Genomic DNA, 19,328 nt, shown 5'->3' with positions numbered 1-19,328 from the left:
CTTTTAAAAAGGCTAACATCTGCTATACCTTCCACACTTGCATAACAAATTTGAATCAACATAAATACATTCATTTACATAATCTACTTCCCCCCTACTTGGACTAACCACATTATGTTAATGCTGATATCATTTTGTGTATAAAGGAAAATGGCTTGGAGTTTCCACCTTTTGAAACACATGCTGTTGGATATGAAAAGATATGATTAACAAAAGGAATGCCACACTGAAACGATAAAGAAAAATGGGGACACGGGCTGCGTTCCCACCCACTTTTTGTGACAAAAATATAAGATAATATAATATAAAATATGATAATATTATATAATGTAAGATAAGAAAGGTAATGTCAGATAATATAAAATCAGATAAAATACGAAGGAAAATCTTGTCAAAGAGTTCGATCAAAGATGACAATAGGAGTATAACAACAAACAATAGGATACAAATAAACATATAATAATGATAGATTAAAAATTATTTATTTTAAAAGAAGTAATACTGACACCAATGCAGAATAGAATAGCAATATAATAAGGTAAATATATAACATGAAAATTCAACAATGATAGAAAACAGTAATTACAAATACAAAGATTAAATACAAGACAAAAAAAACCCTGTAATAAAGCAGTGCCTAACAAAGACTGAAAATGAAAAGTAATATTGAGCACTATATTGTGAGTGATATTGATGATGATATTAAAAAGTAGTAAAACGTGATCTTGCTCAGAGAGTAGTATAATACGAATAATATTCCAGATGGAATTGAAAGAGTAGGGCGTGTCTTCACGGATGGGGAAATAAAGTCAATAAAAACAATCGTAAATGCCTGTGAATTAGGTAATTTGCCAAGCAGGTGAGAGGGCACTTCCACCCTTACAACACACTCTCTATACACCAGTGGCGGCTGGTGATTTTTTTTGGGGGGGGGGGCGCAGTTGGGCGACGCGGTTTAAATAGCACTCAACAATGAGAAGAAAAGAGGTTTTGAGTAGAATATTGTAAAAAAACAAAGCTTTATTTAAAAAAAACACTGTGCTCAACACTGTCCAATAACAACTATCAACACACTGTAACTTTGGGCATGAGAGGTTCAGAGCAGCTTTAAGAAACATTGGGTTGGGTTTCAGAGGTTTACAAAATAAAAGAGTTTCACCCTCACATGAAAGAGGTTCAGAGCAGAATAGAGTCTGAAAGAGATGCAGCACATGTTACATTGGGTGTTTGACAGAGTAGACCCACTACTGTAAAGAAAAGTAGCCCTCCTCTCTTTAAAGTTGGCAAACGTCTCAATAACTCTCTGGTTAAAGTCAATCATGTCTGTAACCAGCCTGTTTCCATTATTCTTGAGGGAATGTGTCTGTTTTTCAGAACTTCTTCGTTGTGTTTTCGATGCCAGTTCGGTCTCCTTCTGCTGCTCTGCTCTGCAAACAGGGTTAGCTTCATGCTGTTAGCGAGTTAGCTTCATGCTGTTAGCTTGATAACTGCGGCAAGATTCGTGCTTTACACTTGTCTGAAGCTCTTTAGATCCCTCACCCCGTTGTAGTCCAGAGAGTTTCAGTCCCAGGACTTTGGAACAACAGACAGGAGAAACTAAACAGCGCATTACTCACTGAGCCTCCAGCTGACCAGCTCCGGTTAGCAACCTGCTCGCATAGCTCTGTGGAGCTCTCTGGGCTGAGGGAACGATACCAGAGCTGCCAACTTTTCAAAAAACCTTGGAGTGAGATTTTGTCGGGGGTGACCAAAATGTTGCCGCGTACGCAGCCACACACGTTGGTGGCTCAAATATCAGGAAATTTGAATTAATGTGGCGTTGTACCCATGTTGTCCCCTGCATTCTGGCCTGGCAAAGGTCTTTTACGAGGCATCTTTGCTACCTTAAATAATTAAAATGTTTTTTAATAACTCTACTCTCATTTACAAAAACATGCCTAATTCTATTGCACAAATGTCCTGTCTTGATGTTAAATTCTTTATAATACATCTTACTTGTTCAAAGTGCTGTTTGGAATTTTTTTTAGAGGGTCCTTTTCCTAGGCCTGCAAATAAAGTGATAAATGCTCTGTGGGCAGCCATAAGAAACAATGCTCTGATGTGTTGAGCATCCAGGATACCAAGAGGTTAACAAGGTGCTCTCCTGCTGCTTGTTATGACAGCTGAGTTTACATCACCACACAAAATCACACGCACAAGCACAACACATTATTTCAAGATTTAAAGTTTAAGAGAGTGAGAACTTAATTGAACCACATGTCATTAACAGGGTTCTTAAAGCCCCATTATGTAGTTTTTCCCTTTTAGAGCCCCCTTCAGTTTTTGAGGTATTTAACGTTTACTTCAGTGTCGTAAATACCCAGTTACGATAGATGCAGCCTCGTATATTGAGTTGGGATCATGTGTTGTCCTGTATTATAATTATAATTATTATTATTGTTATTATTTGTACGTGTCACGGGTTATAAAAGGTGACGAGGGGGAGGTGACGTGAGTTTTTTTTTGTTTGGAGCGCGCTGACAGGCGGCGGTCTTGTTAAGCGGACTCAGAACGGCAGCAATCCAGCGACTGTTTCTATTTTGGATTTATACCAACGGGCGGGATCACTAATACGAAGACTACGCAGGAACACTGTGAACTGGGCCCAGCACCTACCGGACTAGGGTGAAGTAGCGTGGGGATTGAACGCGGCGCCTCGCCACGTTTCCGCCTGGTCGGTCAGCTGTTAGCCGGCTTTTGGGGGGAGGGGGGGGGGTGTGCGCGTGCAGTCGTTTACTTTTGTTTTGGGGGACTGCAAAGACTTTGTGGACTGTCGGGATCCGGGGATTATACTTCGTTTTGAGTGGGTTTGATTGTTTGTAGTGTATGTGTTCATTGTGGGGGCTTGCAGATGCATTGAATTTGATTTAATCTAATAACATTTGGGTTTCCGCATATCGACTGTGTGTTTTTCTTTTACGACCATTTGAGCAGAGAGAGTTAACACCAGAATTCGCAGATCCGCCCATTCCCTTTTTTTTAGCGTATTGTACCTTTTCCCCTTGATTGAGTTGCTCAGGGCGAATTGTTACAACATAACCAAAAGAATGACAACATTTAGTTGAGATGAAATACCGATCGCGTTTTCAGCCTATATACGTTGTTTTCTAAATGTTTGAATGTGGATGTGGCAGCTGTGTCTGATTTGGCCTCGGCTGCTGGTGATTGGCAATCAGTCAGCAGCCGAGGCCGCCCTTATAAAAGCTCCCACTTGAGAGTGGAGGGGGAGGTGAGCAGAGGCACGTGTTTTGCGGTCTGCTCGGTGTCGTGTGTGTGCCAATAAATATGTCCTTGAACCAAACCTCTCTATGTCTGGCGGATCCTTGGTGCTGGTGGGGGAAACCCACGGGTGGCGGTGTCAGGCGTGCTACATTGGAGCCCAACGTGGGGCCCCTGAGGACCCAGTGCCTGAAAGGGATGGAGCCAGACCAGGAGGAAGAGCTGATGAGCAGCTTGGGCCAGATACTGGCCCGGATAGAGGAGATGGGGCGGGCACAGGCGGAGGAGAGCCGCCTGTTCCTCGGAACCCTCCGAAACCCGCCGGTGCTGTGGCAGACTCCCGTTCCCCGTGACCCGTCGCCGCAGCCGACCCCCGAGCCCCGGGAGCCGTCGGAGCTGCCGACCCCCGAGGTCCAGGAGCCGTCAGAGCTGCCAACCCCCGAGGGCCGGGACCCGTCGGAGCTGCCGACTCCAGAGCCCCAGGACCCGTCGGAGCTGCCGAACCCCGAGGTCCAGGACCCATTGGAGCTGCCGAACCCCGAGGTCCAGGACCCGTCGGAGCTGCCGAACCCCGAGGTCCAGGACCCATCGGAGCTGCCGAACCCCGAGGTCCAGGACCCGTCGGAGCTGCCGAACCCCGAGGTCCAGGACCCGTCGGAGCTGCCGAACCCCGAGGTCCAGGAGCCGTCAGAGCTGTCGACCCCCGAGGGCCGGGACCCGTCGGAGCTGCCGACTCCAGAGCCCCAGGACCCGTCGGAGCTGCCGACCCCCGAGGTCCAGGACCCGTCGGAGCTGCCGACCCCAGAGCCCCAGGACCCGTCGGAGCTGCCGAACCCCGAGGTCCGGGACCCGTCGGAGCTGCCGAACCCCGAGGTCCAGGAGCCGTCGGAGCTGCCGACGACCCATGGTCCCCGGGACCTGTCGGCGGAAGGCCGACCCTGGTTCCCCGGGACCCGACGCCGCTACCAACCCCTGATCCCCGGGGCCCGTCGGCGGCGCCTGTTACCCCTGCCCCGTCCCCATCTCGGCTGGCTTCAGCTCCCCGTCCCAGTCGACCCCAGAGTCCCCACGTCCTGAGCCCGGTCCCACAGAGCCCCCTCCGCCCGGTCCCGGTCCCCCAGAGCCCCTCCTCCGCCCAAGCTCTCATGGGGGGGGGGGAGGGGGAGTAGGTTAGGCCGGATGGAGCCCCGGCCTAAATCGAGTGGTGGGGAGTGTGGCAGCTGTGTCTGATTTGGCCTCGGCTGCTGGTGATTGGCAATCAGTCAGCAGCCGAGGCCGCCCTTATAAAAGCTCCCACTTGAGAGTGGAGGGGGAGGTGAGCAGAGGCACGTGTTTTGCGGTCTGCTCGGTGTCGTGTGTGTGCCAATAAATATGTCTTGGAACAAACCCTCTTGCTGTCTGTCGGATCCTTGGTGCTGGGGGGGGGAACCCACGGGTGGCGGCCTCAGGCCTGCTACAGTGGAGTACGTGTGATCAAATACAATATTGTTGACGACACCAAAAAGCTACATAAAAAGCTACCCTTATACTGTAGCTGCGTGCGTGGACTGGCACTATATGACATTGCGTAATCACTGCCAGAAAGCAGGTCGAAGTACATCCGCCCCGGAGCGGGCGGCTCCAGAATCCTACATAGCGGAGTTATTTCCCCACAGACCCCCGATGGCAATAGCGGAGGCGCAAATCGCCATATTAAAAGTAGGGTTGGGTACCGAAACCCAGTGCCAATATGGTACCGGTTCCAATACAACCGGTATTACCCGGACCGAAACGCAACGCACATTTCGATGCTTCATTCCGGTGCCTGAGCCGATTGAAATTGAAAAAAACTATTGTTGTGAACTTCTCTGGTGACTCCGCCCTGTCAGCAGGTTACGAACCTCTCATATTTAAGTTTGACAGCGGAGGCCTGCACCGTGTGTGACTGCGTGAGGCCGTGTCGAGCACACCAGCGTCAGGCTGGGCGCTACGGGGAGGCCGTCACCGGTCCCCTTAAACACGGGGAGACCGATGATGACGAGCAGCCTTAACTCAGATTAGTACCGTATCGTTGATTGCAAGTCTTGCATTCATAAAAGTAGCCCAAGAAATAATAAATTAGCCATTATAACCATGCTTAAGCTAGCTCATAGCTAGCGCTAGCTACGAGCTACGAGCGTGACAGTCTGCTAGCAGATGTGTTGATGTCCAGCGATCCCGGCTGTATACCCGGTGTTACCGGGAATATAATGACGGCGGAATAAAGACCGTGGGGCGTCACTTTGTTTCAGTACTGAACTCTCGCTGTCAGAAGCAAAGCTTTATTTGTCACGTGTCATCTTCAGTCCCTCTGATTGGTTGTTCTCTTTGCCCATCAAAACAGTGACAGGATTAACCCTATAAAGTCTGCACATGACAATACATATCACATATAATGGAGAACATATATTGTGTATGTTAACAGTCTGATATCCGTTGTTTGTCAGTGCTCCATGATAACGGCTTCTACAGGGAATATGGCCAAAGAGGTTTTTAATGTCCTCATTGTGCGTTTAAAAAAAAAAGTATCAATTCAGGCACCGTTTAGGCACCGGTATCGTTTTAAAAGTACCGGTTTAGCACCGGTATCGGAAAAAACCCAAACGATACCCATCCCTAATTAAAAGTCATTGTAGCGGCACAATTTTTTTCAAGCTGTTATTTTAAGGTACAATTGTTACATAATGTTACTTTAAGTTTTGAAGACAGGCAAGAGTGACATATCTATCCAGGATGCTTTATTTTCATTGGTTGCTGGATTAAATCTTACCCAGATACAACAGATACGTTTTTTTCTGATTGGCTATTGTGTAGCCCATTTCTTTTTTTTGATTGGCTGATAAGTGGCTCCTCACAGCAGAACTCCAGGGGAGCGCTTGATTCCTCCACGGTGAGGGCAGCGCGGCCAGCTCATGTTCGCGCGCTGCGGCACATTAAAACATTAAATAGCCGAGTTTTTTCAGCATGAGAAATACGATGTGTGGCGAGAGTGCGTGACTTAAGACCGAAATGCGTGAGTCTCACGCTCAATGCGTGACACTTGAGAGCCCTGCATTAACACACCGTAGTCTCTGCTCGTTGTGTCTGTTTGAAAATCTTCTTCTGTTGCTGACTCCGGGACTCTTTGGGGTAAATAGGATGTTTATGCAGCGAATAGGTTTATAGATGCGCTCCTTAGCGCCATCTATCGTCGCGGAGTTTGAAAAGAAACCAACGCACCTCGGCCCAAAATCAGAATTTCTTTTGCCGTGAGAAATTGGTTGTGTGGCGTGAGAGTGTGTGAAAACATGCAAAAGCGTGTGTCACACGGCGAAACCGTGAGAGTTGGTAGCTCTGTGATACCGGTCTCTGATTATCCGAATAGTCCAGTCACGTGAAATAAAAAACGATGTCATTGGCCAGGGCGCAAATGTTTGCGCCCCAAGATTCACGTTTCATCAGCCAATGAGAAGCCGTCCTTGCCGAAACGACCGTGAAATGTTTGCTCGCTGCCGCACACACACGTTGGGCCGGTGCCCCGAAAATGGGGCGGGGCTTCTCTCCGTGAGGATGAGTGGCGATATATTATTTATGTCACATTTAACTTAAGTGGTTGTTGACAGGGGCTGACGGTCTCCCACACACATTTAGCGCGTCAACACGGTAAATTTACTATTTAAATTATTTGGTTTATAATGTTTTTTAACAGGATATATTATATTTTTTTCTTCTTCTTTTTTTTTCCATCTCAACATTTTAAGAGGGGCGACGCCCTAGCGCCCTCTATGGACGCACCGCCACTGCTATACACGTGTTGCTTGTGATTGGTTAAGTTACCAACATGGTGACATGCATGTCCAAGGTCACCAACCCTTTTCTTTAGAGTTCTCAGCTCTTAATTGGAGAACATGTGTGATCTAGATTAATCAGTGCGTATTCAATTCAATTCAGTTTATTTTGTAAAGCCCATTATCACAAATTACAATTTTGCCTCAGAGGGCTTTACAATCTGTACACATACGACATCCCTGTCCCAGGACCTCACATCAGATCAGGAAAAACGCCCAAGAAATAGAAAAAAAACCTTTCACAGGGAAAAAAGGGAAGAAACCTTCAGGAGAGCAACAAAGGAGGATCCCTCTCCCCGGATGGACAGATGATGCCGTGGTATGATGCCGTGCAATTAAAAAAGGAAATGAATGGATACGTTTTCTACTGATACCAATACATGAAGAGAGGATGAATTAGTTGGGTAATGGAGAAGCTTTTTTTTTTCAGGAGCAAAGGTAATGTGTAAGAATAAACTGAGAGGAGGGCCTCGAATCAATTGTCAGAAAACGATTGGTGGAAGGTGAAAAGGCTGGGAGAGAAGTTGGGAGACTGCATTGTAAAAGGCTGCTCGTATGTAACGCACATTTATGCTTGTGTCGCTACCCTAAAAACCTATGATTTGCATGGTGGAATCTTCAAAAACCTGAGCATTAAAAGCCTTGAGGTGAGGAAGACATGCTCTAGTCTAAATGAACAAGTGCTTCACCTCTAATCCAGACTGCTCCCATTTCAGTGTGATGAAGGTGTGTGGAGCTGTAATTCTAACTGCTTGCATTGCAAAGTTAGCCTAAATACATTGAAGTCACACACAGTACATTATTTGTATTCAGCAGTGTGCTATCGCACTTGAAACATTACAAATCACCTCCGAATTCACCTCAAGGCTTTTAATGCTCAGGTTTTTGGAGATTTGAAGATTCCACAATGCACAATGTAAGTTGAATCACAGCAGATCTTATCCTTCACACACTTTGCAGCCTATAGCATTGTAAAGCCTGAGAAAATGTATTTTCCCGTAGACTCTGAAAACGCACACACTCCATTCTGGCTTCATCAATCAATCAGGCGCTTCTGGATAACAATTCAAACCAGGTGGGTTGTGGTTTCAGGCTCCCAGCAAAGCAAACAAAAAGCAGGAGAAGAGAATAAGAAAACATCACAAACGCTGGCTTATGAAATTCTGCCCAAATCTAATCAACTTCAAGATGGAGCATATGAGGCATGTGGGCTCGCCCTTTTTCTGATGAGTTAATTTGTCATTGGGAGAATTCTGACAGCCGTGTGCTAAGAGATTTCCTCTGACAATCTCTGACTAAAAATAAATATGAACCGGCGAGACAATTAAAAACAGATTTAAGACAGGTCCCTGCTCAGTCCCGTAATGTGATCCTGCAGAGGTTTCTATACCATGTTTGATGAGCAGTGGTAGCATCACATTGTCTATGTGGAAGAAACTTGCTTCTTTAGCTCTCATCTATAGTGACCGGGATTTTGTATGTTTGGAGCCAACGTCTCCACTTTGTCTCTGACTTAGTTTCGTTGGAAAGTCAGAGAGCTAATTGGCTTATAAATTGAACAAGTAAAGAGCCAACACGTTTGACATTGTGTATTTTTATGCTTGCCATATGGGTGATAATCTACATGTATTAATGCCGCAGTGGGATCATAAAGGTTTTATGAGATCCTTGTTGACTTGTCATCCCAGCTAACCAATTAAATTATATTTCCAGAGTGAGACAATAATATGATCACATGACCATGTCCTTGTCACAACCACATCTTCAACATTTGCCAATCCTGAAGTGATGTTTTCTGTAATGTCACAGATTTAGGCCCGGGATATATTTACTGTATTTTGTTATTTCCACAATATATAACACTACTGTTCAGAGTGAGAATCACAGGAGGTCTCAGAAGTTCCTTGAACCTCTACTTAACTCCAACAGTCCCTGAAAACATACAAAATAAGTTTTATTTGTATTATGTCCTGTGTAAATGGTAAATGGACATGTACTCGTCTTCTGACTAAAGCGATTTCACACTCCATGACATCATTCACCAATTCACACCCATTCATACACTGATGGGAGGAGCTAAGGTTCCACCGGCACATCAGTAGAATCTAACATTCATACACAATCATACACAGTAGACACCGCTACGGGAGCCATTTTGGTGTGAAGTGTCTTGCCCAAGGACACATCGACATGGGCTAGTGGAGCCGGGGATCGAACCGTCGATCCTCTGATTGAAGTACGACCTGTATTATAAAGTAAACTTGCATGTTTAAAAGCTGAAATACATTGTTGTACATTTATATCTACTATGCAGTGAAGAGATCCCAGCCTGATTTTTGTATTTTAAGTCAAATAAATATGAATAAGTGAAAACAATGAATACAATTTGGAGATTTGACCGCAACTTTGCATCTGATCTCACACTAAACAGCATGCAAAAACCAAATCCATTGATACCAGCTGTCATCTGCTGTTTTAATTCATACATGTGTTCATCGCCATCTTGTAGCGCCTAGCAGCCAGCTCAGAGCAGCTTTGATTATAAGTCTGGTCAGGTTGTGAGTTTTAGCAGGTCCCATCAGGAATTCATTTAGAGATAAATGCAGGTAACATGTTTCTTTTGTGCTAATCTTTTCAGATGCAGATGGATGTACAGGTTTTACACAACTTGACCTCTGCAGTACTCTGGAGATGTAATAAAAACAGAAATAACTGTTCCAGGAGATAAAAACAACAACAACACACACTAACTGAAGTCAAATATGACTAATCCAAGCCACAATCTGTTACTAAACATACGCGAGTAGTGTGTTGTTTTGTTGTCTAATCTAAGGGATCCTGAGTAGTTGTGAATACAGATTGAACTATTGAACAGGTTGGAACCTGACTTGATTTATGGGATACTGTTGTTTCAAATTTCCTTGCTGGTAAAGTTCGCCATTTTTATTTGCCTCTCTGATTTTTGTCCCCTGCCTGTTAAGAAATGTTATTTAAATTGGGCTTGTGTGTTCCTTTCCATTCTGTGACCAGTCCTTGTCACAATGTGAGCATAGGATGGTCAGAGAGGGCCGTTTACACAGTGCTGTTTTTATATTTTACACAATCTCATAAGAATAAGCCCATCACAAAGCAACATGTGTTTGTAGCAGCAATAATATACACACTTCCAATGCAGTGAAAACTTCATGTTGTCTATGACTGGAGCATAAATATATAAACAATCCATAAATGACATGAGCATTTATTATATGGACAGGGCAACACTATAGTTCTCATTGTTGCAGTTATCCATAATGTTCTACTTGTCTCCACGAACTGCAGACAACCATTTTTCACATTTCCATAAGAAGCAGTCAACAGCTGGCCTCGACCGCCTCCACAAACAGTGAGCAGCTGAGTCAGTCATCAAGAGATAGAAAGCAAGGAAGGTAAGAGATTCTTTCTAAAACCTGTGTAAAATGTCTCAAAATTAAAGAAAGTCTGCACAAGTATAGTCTGAGTACACAATACACTTTTGAGGGGGAAGTACTTGAAAAACATGGAAACACTTTGCTTATTCTGTTTTATGTATTTTAATACACAACAAAATAAATGAGCTCTTTGATTATCAAGCCAAATTAAAGTTTTAAATCTTTACTCGTTGTATTGTTGTCAGTTTCAAAGCGACAAAAGTTCCTGTGGAATTAAACCTGAGCACCAGCCACATATATTATTTGATGGCAATATTAACGCTGGGTGCTGTAGGTGGAAAATTACCATGTGATGTGGCTTCACCTTCGGATGATAAATCATGACAGTGACAGTAGTGTCACCATTAACCACCAAGTGTTAGCTTATGTGTCTGTAAGGACTGTGCTGGTAACCTTTATAATCCAGCTGATGGTCCATAACTTACTGCTCCCACAGCAGCTATCAGTGCCGTTCAACTGAGAGATTGATTTTTTCACTTCACATCAGGCCACGCTCCAAACTGCTTTGGAAATGTTTGCCGAACAGAAGGCTATCTTTTTGCCGATTAAGCATTTTTTATTTTTATGTACGTCTTATTTATGGTCCTATGATGGTGGACTAGCTCATACTATCTGGCATTCTGAGGATGGAATTCTACAATGATAACAATAATGATAGTAAAAGAATTACACTATTTAGTATACCGGTTAATCTATATCATTGGTGTTATTATTACACATTATTAGTATTCTTTTCTTTCTTTCTTTTTCTTTCTATATTATGAACAATAACAATAAGTATCATTATTATTACTATATGTTTTTATTTTTTTCGGGGGGGGGGAAATGTGGCATCTTCTTCTGTGTGCATGTGTTTGTATGTTAACCAAGTTAGCATCAGTTGGAAATGTGTTTGTAGTAATTTAGACAGCTTGTTTAATAAAATGTTGGATTTGAAGCACGTCCAAAGCAAAGCTAGTTGTATTCATCTTAAAAAAGCATGGCCAGGCTGAAAGATTTATTTCATTTCATATAGTATGTTTCACCTCGGAGGGACAGTGTTCTCATTGAGAATCAACAAACGATTTTTATATGCATCACAGGCAACTACAGAAAGTCAAACTTGATGGAGTATTCTCAGGAGCTCCCTTCAGGTTCAAGCCCACGGTTAAGGAACAACCACGACTGCATTGACAAACTGGTATGAGAGAGCGCCTCTCAACTGCCTCCAGGATGATGTTTTTTTTAAACAAATCAACACTGACACCATTGTTAATTTGGGAGCCAACCACTACATTTCAGCAAGAGGCAATCATCCATGTGCAAGTGTTATAGACCGGGGAGCAGAGCTGTGTCATACAAGGTCATGTTACAAAACAGCCGACAAGTCACCATTCCAGGTGTTGCATTGACCTCATTTACTAGGAGGGTCCTCAGGAGGGCAAATACCCGTTCCACATCAAACAGGGAATGCAAGATAACCAGGCACACTGACAAAAAGTGATACGGTCCTTTATATCAGATAGAACGACTAGCAGTTAGCTTATAATTACCTTGTACCTAAAAAAAAAGTTTCATAAAGGCAGAGCAGAAACTTACTTCAGCTGAGATCTGTGAAATTCTATTTAACTTCTCAACATCAGCCATATACAGAAAGAGCAAGTTTGGCTTGACTGAGCCTAAAATCTTGCCAGTGTGGATTTTCCTATGTCAACACAGGGAGGAATTATTAAATATGATAATCCTTGGCATTACTCAAGTGACCTGCTAATCTTGATAACGTACACACCAGAGTGTGTGATATGCTGTGTAGGCTGTGGTAGAGATTTTCATTTGACCCTATTTCTCTTTGTCACTGAAATCAGCAGTAATACAGCAAGCTTCTCAAGGCACAAGGTCATTTGTTGGTTATTAGCTAATGTAGTAGTTGTGCAATAGAGTCCACATTGTCTTTGGTTGGTTCAGCTTTCTCTTAGATGATTCAGTTATTGTCCTTCTAGCTGTGTAACTTGTGTTGTAACTTTTATCTCCAGAAGATTAAAGAGCCAAGGGATATTGGGACACTCTGCTCAGAGGGCTTCCTGTTTTCCTTGTTTACAATCCGACAGACTTCTGCCAACCAGCCGTTGTAAGTAACTTCTTACTTTCTCAATGAATATCTAAAAGCATTAAGACAGTATAATTCAGAACTGGCGTCTTGATGAACCCTGATTTTTTTCTGATATGTTTTGGTGGCTTTGATGGGATATGTCTACGGAGTTTAAACAATTATAGAATAACACTGTATTATATCACTAGTGCAATCTATGCATTCAGTCAGTTTCCATGGGATTTGATGGGGTTACCAGAACACCACAATCCCCCCTCTCGCATCACCCCGATACCGTGATGCTGGATATGTTTCTTTTGTGGAGCTCAAGCCATTAAAGAATTACACTTGGAAGCTTGGAGCCAGGAACAGCTCTTTCAAACCGCTTTGAGTGATCTGCTCATTTAATCTAACGAGTTCACACCGTCCCTCATGTGTCTGATTCTCCTGTAATTATTGCTCCACATTATTGGTAATTATTGAATGAGAAATGTCATAATTGTGTTCTTCATTTATTGGCCAAGTACGTTACATGTACAAGGAATTTGACTCAGTGAAAGGTGCATAACAATAAACATCAATATAGAATAAAACAATACAAAATGTAAATATAATAAATAAAAATAACAGTACTTTAGAACCAGTATGTATTATAAAATAAAAGTAGCAAGTGTATTTTAAAAAGAAAAGAAAAGATTTGCTAAGCTGTTTGAAATTGTCAGAGTCAGTTAGTGGGGGTCCTGGTCTTTGTTGATGAAACCTTTTCTTGTGACGCGAGGTCTTGGTCCTGATGGACCGCCGCCTTCTGCCACAGGGAAGGGACTCAAACAGTTTGTGGTCAGAGTGAGAGCGGTTGGCTGCAATCTTTCTTGCCCGCTTCAGGATCCTGGAAGCGAACCAGTCATGGAGCTAAGGCATATTGCAGCCAATCACCCTCTCAGCAGAGTGAATGATGCGCTGCAGCCTGCCCTTAACCTTGGCAATGGCTTCAGCATACCAGTCGGTGATGGAGGAGCAGAGGATGGACTCAATGATGGCAGTGTAGAAGTGCACCATCATGATCTTTGGCAGGTTGAATTGCTTCAGGTGTCTCAGGAAGAACCTCCACACTCTAAAAAGCCCAACTTCAAATTTGTTGTCCTAACACATTTTTTTAAGTTGAGTCAACAAATGCCTTTGAAAAAAGTTGAACAAACTCAAAATGTCAATTTCATTAATAAAGAGTGGAATCCACTTAAAATGTTAAGTTGAGAAAACTTAATATAGTGGTTTGGGCATCTGCTGAGGTAACTAAGGCCACTGCGCATGTATGTCAGTAAACACACACACATATATATATATATACAAATACATATATAAATACATATATATATATGTAAATACATATATATACTACTTTAATCTTATATTTTAAATAATAAAATAATATTAAAATATTTTCTTTAGCCCCTGTTTAAAATACATTGGTTTTTGATACCATGGTTTGTTTATTATATTTAGATATGGATTAGATTTGGAAGGATATTGTCCATTGTTTCATGGCAGATTTGCTCCAGTTCAGGTTTTTGTCACTTATTGAATTAAAGGTAGCCTGTACCGTGAGAGCAAATGTTTCCCTGTATTTTGCTCAATTTATTTATTTAATTTAACAGACTATGAAGATTGAAATACTATAATACTAATGTGTAGGAGGTGACTCTTGTATGAAAGTGGTATATATATATATTTTTTTATCTGCATAAAAATGTCTTTTGACTTTTAAATTGTATTGTTACAGAATGGGAAGAAAACAAATTAAAATTTAAAAGAGGCGGTGAATATTTATTATAGTCTCTGTATGCTTGTTTTTGTGTAGAATACAGACACGGAGGAATCTTATGTGAAAGGAGTTGAACTGGGAATACTGCAGAGTGGGTGGAGCGGGGGTGTTATCAGGGAACGGTGTCTGATTGTCATCAGCTGGACTGATTGGTAATCAGTCCAGCTGATGACGATCTGTGTTGGTTATCTGAGTCTGTCTCCATAAAGGAGCTGGACAGACAGGAGATGAGAGGAGCGTGGAGAGCAGAGACACAGTCTGCTGTCGGAATAAACCTTATTACCGAATATCCCTCTGGCTACTTGTTGCTTATTGGTGCTTTAGGTGGGGGGATGTACTCGTGACGGCTACACACGTGTCACAACCATGTTCCAAAGCTTGTTTCAAGGCCTTGATTTTGGATTCACAAAACATAATTTTTTCTTTTTTTTCTTTATGCAGCCATTTTGATTTTTAAGGATGTTGACCCTCTGCTGTCTATGTTCAAGTGTTGACACCTGGAATTCATATAGTTATGCAAACAAATGTTTAGTTATTGTTAATAAACATTTTGTGTTTGAAGAAGTTTGTTTTCTTTAACTGTTGACTTTTTCAAAGAAAACGGTGTACATTTTTAATTAATTTAAATGAAGGCAACGTTGCAAAGAATGTTGAGTGTACTCAAATAATGGGCAGTGAAATTTAGTAACAAAACATTTTTAAGTTAATAGTAAGTTCTCTCAACAAAACATTTTAAGTTAAAAGTAAGTTCTCTCAACAAAACATTTCTCAACAAAAAATGTTAAGTGCTGTTGATGTATGTTTTTAATCTACAAGAACACACAATTTAAAGTTTCTCCAATTTAATATTTTAAGTGTTCTGAACACGAGTAGATGTAACTATCAAATGCAATATTTTAAGTAGTGTTAACTTAAATACATAAGTACGTCTGAATAGTAATGTTACGTTTGACAAACTTAAGATATCACTTTGAGTGAACTTCTTATCATAAGTTGACACAACACATTAGCCCTTAGTTGAGTGAACTCAAAAAGGCTTTGCAGCTGGTTGCCTCACTTTATTAAGTTGACTCAACTTTTTTTTTTTTTTAGTGCACTGCTGAGCCTTCTGGGTGATAAAGCTGATGTTCGGCTCCCATATAAGGTCCTGGGTTATGTCGGAGCCAATTAAGCGGAAAGACTCAATAGTGTTGACAGGGGAGTCAAAGAAGGTGATAATTGCGGGTGGAGATGCGTTCTTCCAGAAAACCACGACCAGCTCCTCTCTAAGTTGTTGTGTCTGCACCAGGTCACCATATAGTCAGTCTCCTACCTGAAGGTGGACTCAGCATGGAACTTTGCTGAGCTGGGGGAGCTGGTGGTCCAAAGCTGGTAGGTATGGTCATGGGAGATGGGCTCCGGACTGCTCTTTCTTTCAAACTCGTTCAGCTTGTCTACCAGGTGGGAGTCATTCATGGATTCCTGGTAATGCAGTTTCTTAGAGTACAGTCATTTATCTCTCATCGCCTTCATTGCTTAACCTTCATTTTGACTCTTTATACAAGTCCTTGTCCCCACTCCTAAACCCATGTTCCTTTACCAACTTTAGCTGATGGACTTTGGCTGTGAACCAGATGTTGTCATTGTTATAACGCACCCTGGTGCATGATGGTAAATAGCTGTCTTCACAGAAACTGACGTCACAGACTCTGTGTATGCAGACTGTTGGTAGAAGTCGTCAAAACAGATCCTTCATATCTTCACTGGGACACTGCTTTGATTTCCTGACAACAGGCTTACAGAGCTTGCATGCAGGAATCAGATGGACCACAACGTCATCAGTGTCCCAGCACGAAGGATGACGTGATAGGCGTATTGTTGTGTAACAGTGATCCGAAGTGTTCTTCTCTCTGGTTGAGCATTCTATAAACTGTCTGTTTGGAGAAATTAGGACTGAGGTTTCCTTTGTTCAAGTCACCAAGGACAATAACTAAAGAGACCGGGTTGGTCCGCTCCACACACAGTATCAGGTCGGCAAGCAAGCGCTGTGCCTCCTACATATTGGCCTGCGCTGGAATGTATACACCGACCAGTATGTATGAGGCAAACTCATAGGGGCAGTACAAAGGTTTACAGTTTATGATGAAAGCTTCCAGAGTAGGAGAACAGTGCTGTAGGATCACTGTTATGTTGTTACACCAGCCACTGTTTAAGTCCAAACTGATTTCTCCACCCTCCGATTTGCCGGAGAGCTCCGTGTTCTGATCTGCTCTGAGCAGCTGGAAGCCTTCTAGCCGGAGCGCAGAGTCCAATATCGTTCCACAGAGCCAAGTCTCAGTGAAGCACAAAACGGAGGATGAAGAAAAGTCACCGTTTCTCCTCAACAGTAGCTGAAGATCGTCCAGTTTGTTGCATAGTGGAAAGAAATACGGTCGTGCAGACTTGTATATCTGTTCCAATTACTCATATTGTCACAACTTTGACACGAATAGCCCTTCCAAACTGTAACAAGTGATGAAATACCACACAAAAGCATGGTGGTTAACATGGTTTTATTGCCCTTTGTCACAAATAAAACGAAGGAAATGTTGAACATATTATGAATTATGTTAGAAGTGACTTATTGTGTTCTACAGTGCAAGATGTTAAAGTAGATGCTCAGGACAGAATATCACTTGTTATTCTTTACCAGTCCAGTTTAAATGTTAGATACTGTCTTTATGTGATCAGTCAAGGCCAAGATACTGTGTAATGCTGTATGTTCACATTCCTTATCTAAACAAGTTGTCATGTATACCAAGAAGTTGTAATGCCTGTTAATGGCAAGGTTTTCTGCACATCGCTGCAGTAAAACATTTGAATCAGTACAGTGCAATCTTTTGAAACAATAAAACATATTAAGATTCAAATGTATTGTTGAGTTTCTTCTTGAAACAATGTGTTGAATCTCAAAATAGTATAATTCATTCTTTAAAAGTAAAGACATTACTTAAACTAGTTATCTAGTCGCAATAAATAATGTCATATTTGTCATTTGATAAACTTAATATAGTTATTTCACTCAAATTGAAAAACTTGAAAATTAAGAATTTAAGTAAAATAATGATTTTGAAAAAAGATGACTAATGTATACTGCATCCATTTAAGGTTCTATGTTAACGCAACTTGATCTGTTTAGTTCCTCCATGCGTAAACACGTAAATGGTTTGAGGCGACGGGTTTCCATGCAATTATCTACTAAAGTCAACTAATTTGGGATAACAGAGAAAGTGTCTTACTTTTCCAAGTACTTTTCCAAAAAAAAAAGTATTTATTTAATTCTGCCAATAAAGCGGTGAAGCACACCAGGAGCAAATGTTTCCATTCAAACTAAATAATGACTGTTGTGTTAACTGCATGACAAATAAATCAGAGCACACAAGGCCAAATATGACCGTTAGCCAACACACACCACACCGCCAAATAGTATACTTATGAACTCCTTACACACCATACTGAGCGGCGCTACTTCATATTACATCCAGCTTACTTCACTGAGAACAATGAGGATCTAAACACTAAAACCCTGTTAGCATGTTAGCGTGTCGTTCACTAGCGAGCATGTTTGAGTCTGGGCCTTTCCAACCACCCCCAACAGCTGAACAGTGATTCTGGATTGTTCCATCCAAAACCCTGGCTCACCCGAATATGGCTGCGTATCGTAGAGAGACTTTACTTGAACCGTTTATTGGGTTTATGGAGATAACACACTGTAAACACTGTAGCCATAGAACCACAACTGATAGAATGAGCACTGTATCGCAATACTAATCACAAATGAATACATTGTCCCAACATATACTTATATCCTTTTTTAAATCCAAATGTCGGTTTTAATTTTAGATATGGATTATCATGACCGTAAAGGATGTCAAACACTGTTAGCATCAGGTATAAAGTTCCCATAAAGGACGCTCCTCTGTCTTTCTTTGCAGCAGAAACATAAAGCTAGAGTTTGCTCTTTGAAATGCGGCGTTACTGTAGTTCATGATGTGCTCACCTAATTTATTCTAGCAGGTCAATTCTCAGTTCGATCATTAAGATGCAAACGCAAAGTAATCTGCACAACACTAATGGCAATTCAATCCATGAAGATGGAGACAGAGTGATTTAGATGCAATAATATGTTCCTCACTGCTTTGGGAGGAAGCTTTAATGACGCAAAGGAACTTTATTGAGAAATGAGGCCAGCCTTGATGCCAAATGTAATAGATCCTGATGAAAAGTAAAAAGAATCGTGTCTGCCCACAATGCATTGTGGGGACGTGAGAGTGAGTCTCCATGTACTGTTTTTAAAAGCTGCTCATCAAGAAGGTGTGTGTGTGCTGTGTGCATGTCCGCATGAACGTGGGCATTGTCCTTACTCGTGAAAAGGTCAGGCTAATTTTACAAACAATGTTCTAATAGATCCACCGCTGGTCATGCTTCAGCTGTTCCTCTCCTACACAGCTACACACAATAGGAAACGAGAGGGATTGTGATTATCATTGCATTCTTGGTCGGTGTGCTTTTCTGTCCTTTCCTTTCAGAGCTGCCTTTCACAGGCACAAGCACACAAAGCAGCCTCTGTTCCCAGATGACTTTAATATGTTTACAGAATTGGTTCATTGGGATTTATTTAGACCGCCCAAGGCAATGTGTTTTATACGTGGAATTATTTCCACTGTGTTTGTTAGCTCACTGAAACTTAAAGAGCACTGGTGAAAGAGCATTTCAACTCTTTACTTCAGTAACATTAACAATACCACATAAACAATAGTGACTATTATCAGTAATTCTGAATTCCGAATGTATATCTTGTTTTTAGAAATCTGTAAAATCATTTAACACTGTTTGAGAACTTCGATAGA

The 19,328-nt window shown here is 42.0% G+C and overlaps 1 protein-coding gene across 1 annotated transcript in view; it reads right to left on the bottom strand.

Moving 5' to 3' along the window:
* ntm (neurotrimin) overlaps positions 1-19,328 on the bottom strand; it is a 507,513-nt gene that overhangs the window by 354,136 nt on the left and 134,049 nt on the right. The gene's annotated exons all lie outside the window — the stretch shown is intronic.

Source organism: Pseudoliparis swirei, chromosome 3, assembly GCF_029220125.1.
Source record: "Pseudoliparis swirei isolate HS2019 ecotype Mariana Trench chromosome 3, NWPU_hadal_v1, whole genome shotgun sequence".
NCBI classification, from domain to species: Eukaryota; Metazoa; Chordata; class Actinopteri; order Perciformes; family Liparidae; genus Pseudoliparis; species Pseudoliparis swirei.
The sequence above is the reverse complement of the archived record's forward strand: the minus strand, read 5'-3'. Positions and strand labels throughout refer to the sequence as shown.